Below are 16,045 nucleotides of genomic sequence, written 5' to 3'. Positions count from 1 at the left end.
GGGTCTGGGTTATTTGCTGAAATAAGAACAATTGCCCTTTTCATTACAAACTTCTAGAGACAAAAAAATAACAAAAAGGTTGGGATTGGCCCAGTTCTGCTGTTGAAGGGTTTCTAAATGATGCAGAACGCCTAATTAACACAATCGAGGGCTTGTTATCACAAGCCCCGGCGTGCCCTCGGGCAGAGGGGACGCAGCGTTGGCCTCCACAGCGTCCTCGCTGGACGGCTCAGTGGAATGGGCGCGAGATGGATGCGTGCGCTGGCTCCTCCTCAGAGGAAACACGTCGGGTGGCCAATGGATTGGCCTGCATTGGCCCGGAAGCAAAGAAGGCGAGAGGGGCCTCTGGTGTGGGTTCCAGCAGGTTTATTTGCCAGAGGGTCCAGGGACCTGAAAAGGCCCCAAAAAGCACAGGACACAACCTTTTATGGGGGGGCGGAGCAAGGTGGGGAAAGGGGAAACAACCAATGGGATACAGGCAGAGGGGAGGATACAATTTTCCAGAACCAATGGGGAAAACAGGGAGGCAGGAGTCACAACAGGGAACCAATTAACAACTAAGAAAGGGAGAACTTTCTGGAACAGGGGGAGGTAACTTGGGATTGGGAGCCACCCAGGGGGAGGTAACCTAGACCTCAATGATCTCCTCTGGTCTGCCTTCCAACCCACTGTCCTGGGCGGGGAAATCCACCCAGTGGATGGCCCTGTCACAACAGGGAACCAATTAACAACTAAGAAAGGGAGAACTTTCTGGAACAGGGGGAGGTAACTTGGGATTGGGAGCCACCCAGGGGGAGGTAACCTAGACCTCAGTGATCTCCTCTGGTCTGCCTTCCAACCCACTGTCCTGGGCGGGGAAATCCACCCAGTGGATGGCCCTGGTTTGACTGACATTTGATGGTCTCAGCCCAAGAGTAGGCTGAGCCACCCCAACACCTAATAACTGCTGTAAAAGTTTTTTTTGTGGAGGGTTTTTTCCTATGCAGGTTGACTCACATGAATTGAAACAAAATAAAGGAAAGTATAAAATCATGAAAGACACAAACCTCTAAGGTCAGCTAAAACTCTGGCTTTTCTAATATGCCCCCTTCTTCAGAGCAGTCTCTTTCTCTTATGAAACACCAATGACACTGCTGAATGAATGAATCCCATTGGCAGAAAAGTGCCCAGCTTGATCTTTCTTTCCAAATGCTTCCTGGAGGCACACAGGCCACACACACTTGTCAGGTGCCTCACAATGGCTTGGATGATCCCAGGTATTTAATCTAATTGAACTCAACTATGGGTCCAGGTCCACCACAGCAAAACCCAAAAGCATCTTTTAAATGTTGTGTGTCTGCAGGATTTGTCTCAAACAGCCAAGCAGCTTCATGAAATCTGCCTTTCTTTCTTTATGTTCTCTCAAAGCCATGTTACTCCAAAACATCCTAGCTCCACATCTACCCAAGATTATTGCATCATCTTTCAATCCTCAAGGAACTGGACTCTTATTTTACACTAGGAATTTCTTCAGAGGGACTTGTAGTTACATAGTGCTCTCGAGTATTTTTAGAAATCTGAAGTTTGAACAAATTCATATCATATATTTCGTATCTATTTTCTGTGGGTTTTATGAGAAAAAAGGCTCACCTGAACAGACTAGGATCTCAGATATACAAAATCTTTTTAATGAGTTTTCTAAATAGATGATCTTGGCATTTAAAAATCATCTGATGCAATGTAGGTTTTTCTTCCTCAGAGGGAACTAAACTTCGTTCCCAGACCAACTGGTATTTTTTTGCTGTGCAGTTAGATTCATTTAACCTCTGGCATTCTGACTTGCATCTTTTCCTATAACCAAATGATCAAGATGATCATACGGTCAGTGGCATAGATTTTGCTGTAAATGCGTATTAATAGAGAAGAAGGAAATTAGTTTTGCAGAGCCCAACATCCGGGCTGTCAGGAGAATCAGTGCACTACATGGTTAATTATTACTGCAGTGCTGAAATACTTTGACCAGCTACAATTACCCAGTTCCAAAATTGGAGCAATTAAATCTCTTTAGAGATTTAGATCAATTTCTTGCTGCAGAAGTTCGGGAGCTGTTTGATTGTGCTCTGTGCTTTGAAAGGACAGTCAGGGGGTGTTTCTAGCTCTGAGTGCCACCACAGTCCCCACCATGGTGTGCCTTGCTCCCCAGCATGTTCCTGTCTCATTCAACTCCAGGAATACAAGCTTTGCCCAGCATCAGATACCTGGATTGAGATACCCTTTGGTTTGTGCTGCCCTCAGAGGGGCTGTATCTCATATGCAAGGCCCCCCTTCCCTCTCCATAGTGCATAAGCCTTGCCATTAATGCAGAGCATTACTGTATATCTATAGCTACTTTCATCCAGGCATATAAAAGTTAATATAGAAGTTAATGTGTTAAACCTAATAGCACCCCTAGGAGGGAGATGAGAACTTCAACATACACTTTACTGGCGCAGAAACATATAAAGAACCAACTTCAGACAGTGATAAAAGGCTGAGATGATGAACAGAGTGATTTTAGGAGTGCCCCTGCATCATAGGCCCTGTGACTTGCCTGTTTCCTACACTAAGCCAATGATGTGAGCTTTTTTTTTTCCTTTCAATTATTAGAGTACCCAGACATTGCAAGTGAAAATCAAGACCTCATAGTTTCATGGTACATGGTAAAGCCTCAACCCTAAAGAACTTGAAGCCTAAGTAAATGAGATATAGAAAGCTTAAAAGATAAAATAGTAGAAAGAAGTTCACGAAGTTGAGCTGGGAACACAGTCCCTGAGTCCCAGTCCAGGGACCTTGCCTCCAGACATAATTCCTTTCCTTTGTATTAGCCAGATGATAATTTGCCCCCCTCTTGAAATTAAACACTTCCATTATTCAGGCAGACAACTCTCCTGATATCTTGTAACATTAAGAAAAGGTTACTTTTAATGTTTTCTGTACTAGAACATGCAAGGAACAACTTGAAAGAATGACAGGCAAAGTTGAAACCAATAGTTGAAAGGCGAGAATTACATTAAATCACCTAAACCTAATTCCAAAAATTCAAGAGTGTTTCTTGCTTATTAGACACTTTCTGAAAATTATCATCTTTGAGATAAAAAGCAGGGCAGTCAGCGACCTGTAATCTTACGATGCCCAAGCAAGGGTAACTTCCAATCTGCACCCAAGAGCTACTGTGTACACAAGGAGAGACAAATGCCCTCTCCCTTTTGCACCAGGGCAGTCCCCAGCAGGGCAGGAGCTGGGCTGCAGCCCAGCTCTCACTTAGCACAACCTCTCCACATCAAATGTTCACACACAATTCAAGATGTGTGAAACAGCTGCCTGGGAAACAGAAGAGGAAGATCCCACCATGCATGTGTTTTGGGGTTCGGATGCAGCCCTGGAGGAAACCTTCTGTTACCCTTTTACTTTTTGGTTGTTGGCTTGACCATGGAGGGGAAGCCAGGGCTGCCTGTACCTGCCTGAGTTCTGCTGAGTCATTCCCCAGCATCGATCCATGTACAGGGGTAACGAGACAGCACTCGAGCCTAATGGGCTTGTTTCTTTGAGGATTACAACAATTAATAATAATTGAGAAGTCCCGTGCTAAGGAAATTTATAACCAGCTAATAAAAATGTGGCTGTTGGAGTTAAACACAATAAAAATTACTCTTTATGCACCAAAGGAAAGGCACATACACATACATAACCATGTTCATGTCAGTGTTGTTGGCCTGGGTTGCAGTGTATTCTATTACCATCCTCATGAGTTGTTGAAACCAGGTGGGGCAGTGTTTCCTTGCCTCCTCCCCCCAGACTATCTTGCTGTTAATGGCCCATCAATGCCATGCTGTATGACTCAGAGATAACTCCCTCCTCCGGACCATCTTCTGTTAATGAGCTTAATCAATGCCTGGCCTCATGACTCATCATCCCATTGTGAGATGCTCCACCCAGAGGGAGGAACCAAGCATTCCATCGTGGATATAATCTGAGATTCCGAACACTACAGACACCCTTTCCACTGGATTCCCAGAGGACAGGAGCTACACAGCCACCACTGGACCTTCTGAGGAAGAGCAGGCCCTTTCTACAGGATCACTGCTTCGACAGAACCACATCCATCACTTCAGGAGGACGGCAGCCACCATTTTATCGGACTGCCACCGCCAGCCTGATTAACAGGGAGTCGGGTTGTATCCTGACTCTGTCAGTTTAAACCAGTGTTTTCTGCCTTTTTTTTTTTTTTTTTTTTTTTTTTTTTAAATTTCCCTATTAAATTGTTATTCTGACTTGGTGCCTCCCACTGGTTTGTTTTCAAACTAGTACAGTTGTTTAATGTATAAGGAGTTTTGTGTATATGTGGCTACGTTTACTGATAAAATGTAAATGCATTAATCAGAGTTTGTACAATATTACGCTAACTAATGACGCACTAATCTGTTATCAAAGTTGGGCTTTTATGATATTCAAAATCAAACTATAGGAAAGCTGTTCTCTGATCTCTGCCAGCCCTCACCTGTCCAGCTCACTCAGGCTTACAAGCCTCAAAGAATCCGTTAGCTCCCAAACTAAACTACAAATAATGAGATGCAGTATCTTGATCAACATTAAAGTCTTCAGACAGATGATACCAAGGCAAAAGGATATGCTGTGAGATGGGTTTATGTTATTTCTTTTTTTTTTTTTTTTTTTTCTGAAACAATTAAACTTCAGGAATCTAAAATATATAGACTAACAGAAATCTCTTGGGAAACCCTCTAGCAGCACTTTACTGGAAACAAGAGAAAGACCTTTATTTTCCATTTTATCCACAGGACCTTATTCATCTTCTTCACCTGAATCTTTATTTCTTAGGAAATAGAGGCCTTTTTTCATCTCATCTAAGGCCTCACCAGCTTCTTAGCACATTAGCATCTTTTCAGATATAGTACGATTTTCACTTGGGGTTATCTGATTTTTTCCACTAGTCAGAAAAGCAGAATTTACTTGCATGCTCACAGTAACATCACAGAGAAAAGTATTTGGCAGTACAATCTGCAATTATTAACCTTTGGGCATAACTCTGAAAACCAAAAGTTCCTTTCTGATTTGTGTCCTGTTAAGTTACAAATACAACACTTGGAGCAGATGATTTTCTGGCAGAGAAGCAATAGATTGAACAGAGGGAATGCTATGGTGTTGGAGGTTAGGATTTTTCCTTTTTTCTTCCTTCTTTCTCTCAGGGAATTTTGTCCCATTTGTTGCCTAAGAGATGATAACAACCTGTACTTAAGAGTAACAACCTGTACTTAAGAGAGACAAAAGCAGTGGCCAAGGTTGGGGGATGGAATGCAGCTGGCTGCAGCCTCTTAGCTGGGGGCTTTTCTCTTGGGAAGGGCAGAGATATCACGTGATTTTTGGCTGGGGAGCGCAGGGCTGGGCTCAGGTCCTCGTTTGCTCTCGGGGTCGGATTGGAGGGAAGATGGCTGGTCTGTGGTTGCTGTGGGAAGAATTCACTGCCACCACAGAGCTCCATCTTGCCACCATCAACTGCTTCTACCATGAGTGAGGCTTTGCTCCTAGAAGCAGTCGTTGAACTGGGACCTTATCAAACAGCCAATCTCACTGCAAAGGACTCTCACCACCTACTCAGGTACCTCAGAGGAAAACCCAGGACCCAGACCCCCTTCCCCCTCCTAAGGAGTGTCTCCGGCCTGTTTGCAGAAGCCCGGCTGCCACTGCCCAGCCCCGCTGTTTTTCTGCCACTGCTTCAGGGTTTTTTCTGCTACACTTTATCCTGATAACCCATGTCTGCCAACCCCACCCACCCCCCCCCCAGCTCCTGCTACGGCTGCGGAGTTTCTGCTACATTTTATTTGCCACTCCAGAACCTGCTTGCCTCTGCCGTTCCAGCTGCTGCTCCGAGGTCCCTGCTACAGCCCATTTCGCCATCCGGAGGGACACCGGGACCGGCTGTCCCAGTGGGTTTGTAAAGGAAGCCCCTTCTCTATCTCTCCCGCCAGCGCCCCCTGCAGCCGCGGGGGAACCATCGCACCCGCCCTGCCCGGCCGGGAGCCACCAGCGCCCCTGCCGGCTGCGAGCGGAACTGCACCCGAGGGGAAAGGGCCCGACAGCCGAGAGAGGCTGGCACCGGGTTCTGGGTCTGTTTGTTGTTGCTGCCGTTGTTGTTGTTTGTTTGCCTTGTTATATATGTATATTCTAGTAAAGAACTGTTATTCCTTTTCCCATATCTTTGCCTGAAAGCCCCTTAATAAAATAACTTGGAGGGAAAGGGGTCACATTTTCCATCCTAAGGGAGGTTTCTGCCTCCCTTGGCAGAGACCTGTCCTTTAAACTAGGACAGATCTTGGCACCCAATGTGAGGCCTGAGGCCATCGAGAGGAAAGGGTGAAAAAGGAATAACAGTTCCTGGATAACCCATTTTTGTGTGCTGAGTATAGAAACTTCATTAGGTGGCACCATGTGGTCTAGCCTACCCTGGTTCAGTTGATACATGGTTATGGCTATATTTTTCCCATTTGCAGCTCCTTATCTAAACAGGATCCTATGACTAAGGCTACTGTGGCTGTTATGCAGTTTGCACAATGGGTCAATAAGGTGAGGAATTAATGGATTTTTAACTTCCTCTGGAATGTGGGTACATGGATAGAGGGCTATCACACACTAAGTGTATGTTTTTGGGGTTTCATTAATAATGGTACCCATTATGAGGAAGTAATACCAGGGGAAGTTTTCTCCCACCCCTTCATCCCTTTCTTTGAGCCTACCCCACCAGCTTTTGAAGGGTTCAAATTTCCTCTAGATGCTAACAAGCTCATACAATGGCTGGTGTTGCTGATAGGCCTATTCTACTTAATATTCAGAGATAAGGTGAGATTGACTTGGATAACCACCTAGACACCTACCGCAGAGACTAGGGATGCCACCCCACAGCCTGACGCTGCCCCACAGCCTGACACTGTCCCACAGCCCACCTCAAAAATGAACCACCCAGATTGGATGGGGGTATTGGAGGAGATATGCCAGATGCTGAGGGAATACTCTTCCCCAGCTGGTGGGAAAATCTCTCTCTACCTCAAAGAAGGAGAGTCTGATGGTGCAGCAGTGGAACCTGCATCCAGGTTCCAGCTGAATCACAAGGGCAGCCGCAGCCACAGCCAGCAGCAGTTGCTCCTGTGCACAGGAAGCAGTATAAGGCCAAATCAGTACACCCAGTTAATGATGATGACATACCAGGGCCCTCACAACCAGTGGGAGAGCCAGAGCCTGAAATCATCACTTAGTCCCTGTTGTATGATAGTCTCCGTAATCCGCAAAAAGACATTGTACAATGGGTCTGCGAGGATTATGCAACCTGGTTATTTCAGATTTGGGACCTTATGGGTACAGACGTTCAACTGGGTAGTGGCGAAGCCGGAATTTGGGGTCCTTGACCCCGGACATGGGTATTGATCAGGTGTTTGTGAGGGAGCCAGGGCCCCTTTCTCTCTGGGAGCGCCTTTTAACGAGTGTAAGAGAGAGGTTTGGTCACAGAGGCAGAATGCAGGATTATCATAATAGAATGCCCTGGAAGGTCATTGAGGAAGGGATCCAACACATGAGAGAAGTGGCAGTACTAGAGATATTTTTTGGAAGGGATGGACAGCATGATAATGACAAGGTCAGGTGCACAGGGCAAATGTTGTGGAACCTGGCAAATCTAGGGCCATCCAAATATACCAACCTTGTACTAGTTTGAAAACAAACCAATGGGAGGCACCAAGTCAGAATAACAATTTAATAGGGAAATTAAAGAAAAGGAAAAAAATAAAAGAAAACACTGGTTCAAACTGACAGAGTCAGGATACAACCTGACACCCTGTTAGTCAGGGTGGTGGTAGCAGTCCGATAAAATGGTGGCTGCAGTCCTCCTAAAGTGGTGATCCTGTAGAAAGGGCCTACTCTTCCTCACAAGGTCCAGTGCTGGCTATGTAGCTCCTGTCCTCTGGGAATCCAGTGGAAAGGTTTCCTCTGGTGTTCAGAATCTCCGATTATATCCAGGACAGAATGCTTGGTTCCTCCCTCTGGGTGGAGTATCTTACAATGGGATGATGAGTCATGAGGCCAGGCATTGATTAAGCTCATTAACAGAAGATGGTCCGGAGGAGGGAGTTATCTCTGAGTCATGCGGCATGGCATTGATGGGCCATTAACAGCAAGATAGTCTGGGGGTAGGAAGCAAGGAAACACTGCCCCACCTGGTTTCAACAACTCATGAGGATGGTAATAGAATACACTGCAACCCAGGACATGCCTTCATCGCAATCATTAATGCCAAGGACAACTGAGCGACAGTGGGCTCTGTAGCCAGCAAACTCAGGAATTATGAGTATGATCAGTGGCCTGATACAGGCTTATGTCTCTGCTGTGGTCAAGAGCCTCAAAAAGGAGATTAGGGAGGAGGTGATGGAGGAGGTGAAGAAGAACAGTTCCCATACGGCACCATTGCAAGTCACAGGCCCCAACGTCAGAGCCTGACGTCCCCCAGCTAGGGAGAGGGGGTACACCCCACGAGATGAGCTGTGGTTCTTCCTGTGTGACCATGGGGAAGACATGAGAAGGTGGGATGGAAAACCCACTTCTGTCCTGGAAGCACGGGTGCATGAACTCAAGGAGGGAAACACTAACTGAGGGAGTTCCACTAGAGTGAAAGTAGCCTCAGCCTCCCGTGACCGAGCTGCCAGGTATTAGAGAAGGGAGGATGATATGTCGGATCCCCTTGAAGGGACCTCTAGTATGTACACCCAGGGAGGGAATGATAGCCAGGGCTAGAGGGGCCCTGCCTCTAGCCAGGTAGAGGCATGGGAGAATTGTGTCTTTTGGACTGTGTGTCTCTGATGGCCTGGCACATCAGAGCCACAGGAGTACGAAGCTTTGGTCAATACTGGTGCGCATTGCACATTAATCCCATTGGGACATGTTGGGGGCAGAACCTGTTTCTATTGCTGGGGTGACAGCGGGATTGCAGCAGTTGACCATGTTGGAAGCTGAGGTGAGCCTGACTAGAAAGGAGTGGAAGAAACATCCTGCTGTGACTGGTCCAGAGGCCCTGTGTATTCTGGGCATAGACTTCCTCCAGAGCACCTATTTCAAAGACCCGAAGGGACTCAGGTGGGCTTTTGGGATAGCTGCTGTGGAGGCAGATGGCATTAGGCAATTGAATACCTTGCCTGGACTGTCAGAGAATCCTATTGCAGTTGGACTCCTGAAGGTGGAGGAACAACAAGTACCAATTGCCACCTTGACAGTGCACTGCTGGCAGTATCGGATGGATCACGATGCCATGACCCCCATCCACAAGATGATCTGTGAGCTGGAGAGCCAAGGGTGGTCAGCAAGGCCCACTCCCCCTTCAACAGCCCCATCTGGCCTGTGCGCAAGTCTGACGGGGAATGGAGATTGACTGTGGACTATCGTGCCTTGAATGAAGTGACTCCACCATTGAGCTCTGCTGTGCCGGACATGTTAGAACTTCAGTACGAGCTGGAGTCCAAAGCAGTGAAGTGGTACTCCACTACTGACATTACCAATGCCTTCTTCTCCATTCCTCTGACACCAGAGTGCAGGCCTCAGTTTGCCTTCACCTGGAGGGGAGTGCAGTACCCCTGGAACTGATTGCCCCAGGGGTGGAAGCAGAATCCTACCGTCTGCCATGGACTGATCCATACTGCTCTGGAAAAGGGTGAGGCTCCGGAACATCTGCAGTACATTGACGGCATCATTGTGTGGGGGAACACGACAACGGAATATTTGAGAAAGGAGAGAAGATCATCCAGATTCTCCTGGAAGCTGGTTTCACCATCAAGAAGAGTAAAGTCAAGGGACCTGCCCGGGAGATCCAGTTCCTGGGAGTGAAATGGCAAGACAGACGGCGTCAGATTCCCACCGAGGTCGTTAATAAGATCATGGCAATGTCTCCCCCAACCAGCAAGAAGGAAACACAAGCTTTCCTAGGCGCCATAGGCTTTTGGAGGATGCATATTCCTGAGTACAGCCAGATCGTGAGCCCTCTCCACCTGGTAACCTACAAGAAGAACAGCTTCCATTGGGGCCCTGAACAGCAGCAAGCCTTCGCCCAGATCAAACAGGAAATTGCTCACGCCGTAGCCCTTGGCCCAGTCAGGACAGGACCAGAGGTGAAGAACGTGCTCTACTCTGCAGCCGAGTGCGATGGTCTTTCCTGGAGCCTTTGGCAGAAGGTGCCTGGGGAGACTCGAGGCCAACCACTGGGATTCTGGAGCCAAAGCTACAGAGGGTCTGAAGCCAACTACACCCTAACAGAAAAGGACATTCCGGCAGCCTATGAAGGAGTCCAAGCCAGCTCAGAGGTAATCAGCACTGAAGCACAACTCCTCCTGGCACCCCGACTACCAGTTCTGGGGTGGATGTTCAAAGGAAAGTTTCCTTCTACCTGCCACGCCACCGACGCCACATGGAGCAAATGGATTGCTCTCTTCACACAGCGCACCCATTCTGGAAACCTGCATCGCCCTGGGATCTTGGAAGTAATTACAAATTGGCCTGAAGGTGAAAATTTTGGTCTGACCGACAAAAAGGAGCAGGAACAGGTGACCTGGGCTGAAGAAGCTCCCCCATACCACCAACTGCCACAATAAGAAACACTACACTGTTTTCATTGACGGTCACATTGTAGGGACAAACCAAAAATGGAAAGCAGCCGTATGGAGCCCCACATGACAGGTCAGTAGCAGAAGCTACTGAAGGAGAAGGTGGATCAAGGCAACTTGCTGAACTCAAAGCTGACCAGTTGGCCCTGGACACTGCTGAAAGAGAGAAGTGGCCAAAGCTCTACGTCTACACTGATTTGTGGATGGTAGCCAATGCTCTGTGGAGTTGGCTGGAAAGGTGGAAAAAGGCTAATTGGCAGCGTAGGGGAAAACCAACCTGGGCTGCTGAAGAATGGCAAGACATCACCACTCAGGTAGAGAAGCTACCTGTGAAGGTCCGTCATGTAGATGCCCATGTCCCCAAGAGTTGGACTAATGACAAGCACCGAAACAATGAGCAGGTAGACCAGGCTGCAAAAATAGAGGAGTCACAGATAGATTTGGATTGGCAATACAAGGGAGAGTTGTTTCTAGCTCGATTGGCCCATGATGCCTCAGGCCATCAGGGCAGAGATGCCACCTATAAGTGGGCATGAGACCGAGGGGTGGATCTAACCATGGACAGTATCTCCCAGGTTATCCATGACTGTGAGACATGCGCTGCGATCAAGCAGGCCAAGCGGGTGAAGCCTCTGTGGTATGGTGGGCGATGGTCCAAATACAAGTATGGGGAGGCCTGGCAGATTGATTACATCACACTGCCTCAAACCCACCAAGGCAAGCGCTATGTGCTCACAATGGTAGAAGCCACCACTGGATGGCTGGAGACCTATCCTGTGCCTCATGCTACTGCCCGGAACACCATCCTGGGCCTTGAAAAGCAAGTCCTTCGGAGGCATGGTACCCCTGAGAGAACTGAGTCCAACAATGGGACTAGTTTCAAGAATAGTCTTATAAACACCTGGGCTGAAGAACACAGTTTTGAGTGGGTGTACCATATGGTTTATCAGCTGCTGGGAGAGTTGAGCAGTGCAACGGACTGCTAAAAATCACCTTGAAAGCACTGGGGGGGGGACTTTCAAAAACTGGGAGGTGCATTTAGCAAAGGCCACCTGGTTAGTTAACACCCGAGGCTCCACCAGCCGAGCAGGCCCTGCCCAATCTGAACCCCTGCGTACAACAGATGGAGACAAGGTTCCGGTGGTGCATATGAAAGGTATGCTAGGAAAGACTGTTTGAATTAATTCCACCTCAAGCAAAGACAAACCTGTCCATGGGGTTGTCCTTGCTCAGGGACCAGGTTGCACCTGGTGGGTGATGCAGAGAGATGGAGAGACACAATGCATACCTCAAGGGGACCTTGTTTTGGGGTGAACTGCCTGTCACACTGTGCCTGTATCTAGATCTAGATGTATATATGTATATAATTAGGGTAATGCATGTATGTATATAGTTTAAAAGTTTAAGTTTGATGTGACATGTTGGTATGGGAAAAAATTCATGGTGGATAATGTTGGAGGTTAAGATTTTTCCTTTCTTTTTTTCCTTCTTTCTCTCAGGGAATTTTGTCCCATTTGTTGCCTAAGTGATATGATGATAACGACCTGTTCTTAAGAGAGACAAAAGAAGTGGCCAAGGCTGGGGGAAGGGGTGCAGCTGGCTGCAGCCTCTTAGACGGGGGCTTTTCTCTTGGGAAGGGTTGAGGTGTCTTCCTTGGCAGACACCTGTCCTTTAAACTAGGACATATGGTTAGCTTTTAGCTTAAATTAAAATGGAAAAGAAGTTAGAAATTCAGTGCAGCTTAAGAAGAACTTGGCATTGTCTTTTAATGGTAACAGTAAAATAATCTGTGGAAGTGATGTTTACAGTACAGACAATGTGAATTTCAACATAGTTGAAATACAGGACTTTATGATAGCATTTTTTGAGGAACCACCTCAGCTTGCAGGTTTTTTCTGTGTCAGGAAAGGAAATCTCAGATATAGGAAACTAATATTTTAATCTGATTACTCTCAGAAAGCAGATGATTCAAATAATGACAAAGCCTAAGCAATGGGAACAGAAGGTGTTGGGGGGGAATATTAAGGAAAGTGTGGAGCAGACAATACTTCAATCTTATGGCATCAAGAAAAAGCTCCTTGTTTCTCAGAAGCACAGGCAAATTTAGTTCTTAATCTTCTGAAAGAAATTACCAGGACTGAGGAGCAAGAGGAGCTTTGTGGACAGTAAGGCAGCACCTTCTGCTTTCATGGGAGGAGCAGGAGGATGGTGCTGCTGCCTTGCCCCACATCCTGCCTGCCTTGTCCTCTGCTGTGGCACCAGAAGGAGCTATCAGTGTGGCTCTGGGGTGGGCAAAATAGAGATGTCCCACAGCCAAGCCCTGGCACCACTGGACACCAGAATAAAACACAGAAAACATGGAAGTTAGATCTGTGGGCCAAAATAGTAGCCAAAGATCAAAGAAATGAAAGCAGATTCAGATCTTTGAGAGGGGAAGCAATAATCTCTAAACAGGAACTTAGCAATTCAGACACATTTGGAAAGCAGTGGAAGTGATGCACATACAAAAACAGACACCAGCACACAAATCCACTGTGAGATAACTCTGCATCAGATCAAGGTGTAAGAACATAGACAAATACAGAATAATGTATTCAGCAGAGGTGTTTCGGGGAGAATTATAGAAATCATCAAGAGATGCTGAGACTAGTCTAAGGATTAAAACAATGACTCTAACTCTATGAAAGTATTCATAGAGCTGCAGTTCCAGCACTAACTTCCAGTAGGCACACTTTGATCAATCATGTGAGAATCACGTAAGAATTAAAAGTGATAATTAAAAAAGGGGAAGGTTCAAGGTTGCTGTCTTGGGGTGACTGTATGATACTGCATTCCCCATCGTCTGCCCTAAGCCCAGACATGAATCCTGTGCCTTTCTGTACCTTTAAGGGAGAGGGGGGACAGCTGGTGGAATTCTTTCGGCGCTGCGTTCAAAACACAGATAGGCTCGCTGGCTTCTGCTGCCCGGCTGCTCCGCTTCTGCAGCAGGGAAGAGACTTACATTTCTTTTGCTTTTTAGCTAGTTTCTTGTTCATTAGCTAAAGTATGGAGCCCTGGGACTTTGGCTTCTTCTTCATCTCTTCTGGTGCTCAGAACACCAGAACATCAGAACTTCACTGGGACGCCTTTCCACCGAGGCCCAGAGGGGCCCACGCTGAACCCCAGCTCCGGAGAGGAGAAAACCACACCCACAAACGACTCTGAAATCTACCTAGGTTCTCTCCACAGCGAAAGGTTTTATTATTTAGCATTATTGGTTTTTTTGCCACGTGCCTGCATGCACTTTACTTGTTAAATAAATAGGTTTTATTCCTTTTTCACTTTCCTCCGAGGAATTTCTTCCTGAACCTGGTGGGGGAGGTGGCTGTAATCTGCCTTCTATCAGAGGATGTTCATCTCAGATGTTCCTCTGAATTTGTCTCAAACTGGAACAGTTGCCAATATGTCAAAGTAGCAGAGTAGAGACAGGAGGAAAATGTGAGTTGCCTACAGCTCTCATAAGCAAAGGCAGTTCTCTCTGATAACAAGGGGAGTAGCTTGCACATATCTGAAGGTAGACTGTGCCCAGAGTCATCGTCTGAGCCTGTCAGCTAAGCACCTTTCAAAAGCATTAAATACACATACTAAGATGTATCTGTAGCTATATGAAGCCACTTAGCAAGAACCAAGTTATGGACCCTGGGAATGCGTTGCAAGATCAAAATCTAGACTGCTATGTCTACATTTTTTCCCATTTGGAGATTAATCCAACAGTGAAAATCACTTCCAAAACACTTAAATTGGGGGAATTGAATTTTCAGGTCTGTATTAATAACGAATATCTCCATGAGCAACCCAAACTAACATTGCCTGGTTTTCTGTGGAGTATGCTGAGATTGGCTCTATGTAGTTCCCAATATCTAATAAGGCATGAGATGTAATAGAAGTTTCTCTTCCTAAGCAGAAGCATTAGGATGACCTCTTTCCACTCACTGCCTACAACTGTGTAGGAAAGTATTAAAGACCTCCATCCCTGTACCCATCCCTACAACTTCATGATTCCAGGAATGCAGTCTGAAACATTTCTTGACCATGTTTTAGACATCACGGTCCTGTGTGCTAATCAATGGCTTTCTAGTGGACATCTTGCAGTGGTCCCACATTAAGTCACCACATGTCCAGAGCTGCTGCTATTTTAAGAGTTTAAGCACTAAAAGTTTAAAAATTAATTTTTCAGTGTGATGACCTAGGAATTGTTCCAGGATACCAAGAAAAAAAATACTAATTCAGAGAAATCTTCAATTTCACTGCAGAATTTACAGGGTTGTTTCTTCTTTTTGGTTTTTGATATGTTCATGTCTTCCTCAGTTTTAGTTTTCTAAGTGTTTTCATTGATTTCTTTTTCATTTTCAGCACAAACTGAACACAGTTTATCAGTAGATACAAAATGCATCCTGCAACATTGCCAGTAGCCTAACGTAAGTGGATTCAATTGCTGAATTGTCGTAAAATTAGACCTGAGCCACAGTGTAAGCTTCATTGATCCAAGCACAGCAAGATATCCATTCAATAATATGTGTTTTAGCAAGATTTTCCACTTGTAAAAACTTCCTGCAAATTAGAATTCATCCAATATGTGCTATAAACACGGTGGATCAAATCTTGTATCAGTTTAAAGAACATCCCACTCCTAGGAAGGAAGCAGGGTACCTGGGTGTGTTGTGTAAGCAGAGACACACAGGTAGTGAAGTTTGCTGTCAGAGGAGGCTCATCTGTGGAGTGCATGGATAATGGACACTGGGCTCCCTGACTAGCTCTGGGAAGACAGGGGATGAAAGAAGGGATGATGTGCTGGTGTTCATAAAGCCGTAGGTTCAGCAAAGCTGTTGTTGTTACCAGCGGAGCAGTTCTTACATGGAAGCACTTGCAGGCGAGAGGTCACAAAGAGCTGTCTGGCTCTGGTCACTTTGCAGTCCCACCCCTGTGGTACCTGAGAATCCCTTAGTGCTGTGTGTCCCCTCGCACCGCCCTGCGCAGGGGTGCTCTGGGAAAGGACTTTTCTTGCCCTCACAGCCTTCCCTGTGGCTCTGTCTGCTTCTCCTCACAGCCTCAGTCCCCACCTGTTAACAAGAACATGAGATTTCAGTCGGAAACAGGGTCTAACACCGTAAGAGATAAATATTGTGGGATTCCAAATTGCTCTGGGGTGAGGAAAACAGGGCTATGGGACACCAAGCAGTACTGCCAATATCACAGACACTTACCTGTGAATATTAAGGGCCCACATAGCCTTCAGCATGGGCACTGATTCTCTTTGGGCTGGAGCAGAGACAGATGCTAGTAAGTGATTAATTCAGAACAGACCCCTTGGGACATTAGAAGTTGTTGGGTTCCTCCAC

At 46.4% G+C, this 16,045-nt stretch overlaps 1 protein-coding gene across 5 annotated transcripts in view; it reads right to left on the bottom strand.

Annotated features, from left to right (window-relative positions):
* FHIT (fragile histidine triad diadenosine triphosphatase) overlaps positions 1–16,045 on the bottom strand; it is a 622,475-nt gene that overhangs the window by 594,094 nt on the left and 12,336 nt on the right. For 2 of the 5 annotated variants that reach the window (XM_032120698.1, XM_032120699.1), the window contains exon 2: positions 15,637–15,766. The exons of 2 other annotated variants lie outside the window; for them this stretch is intronic. The gene's annotated coding sequence lies outside the window, so the exon portion shown is untranslated. Of the gene's footprint in view, positions 1–15,560; positions 15,767–16,045 lie in introns of all 5 variants that reach the window. One more of the 5 variants, XM_032120697.1, reaches the window with a different exon arrangement.

This window comes from Corvus moneduloides, chromosome 11, assembly GCF_009650955.1.
Source record: "Corvus moneduloides isolate bCorMon1 chromosome 11, bCorMon1.pri, whole genome shotgun sequence".
Classification (NCBI taxonomy): Eukaryota; Metazoa; Chordata; class Aves; order Passeriformes; family Corvidae; genus Corvus; species Corvus moneduloides.
The sequence above is the reverse complement of the archived record's forward strand: the minus strand, read 5'-3'. Positions and strand labels throughout refer to the sequence as shown.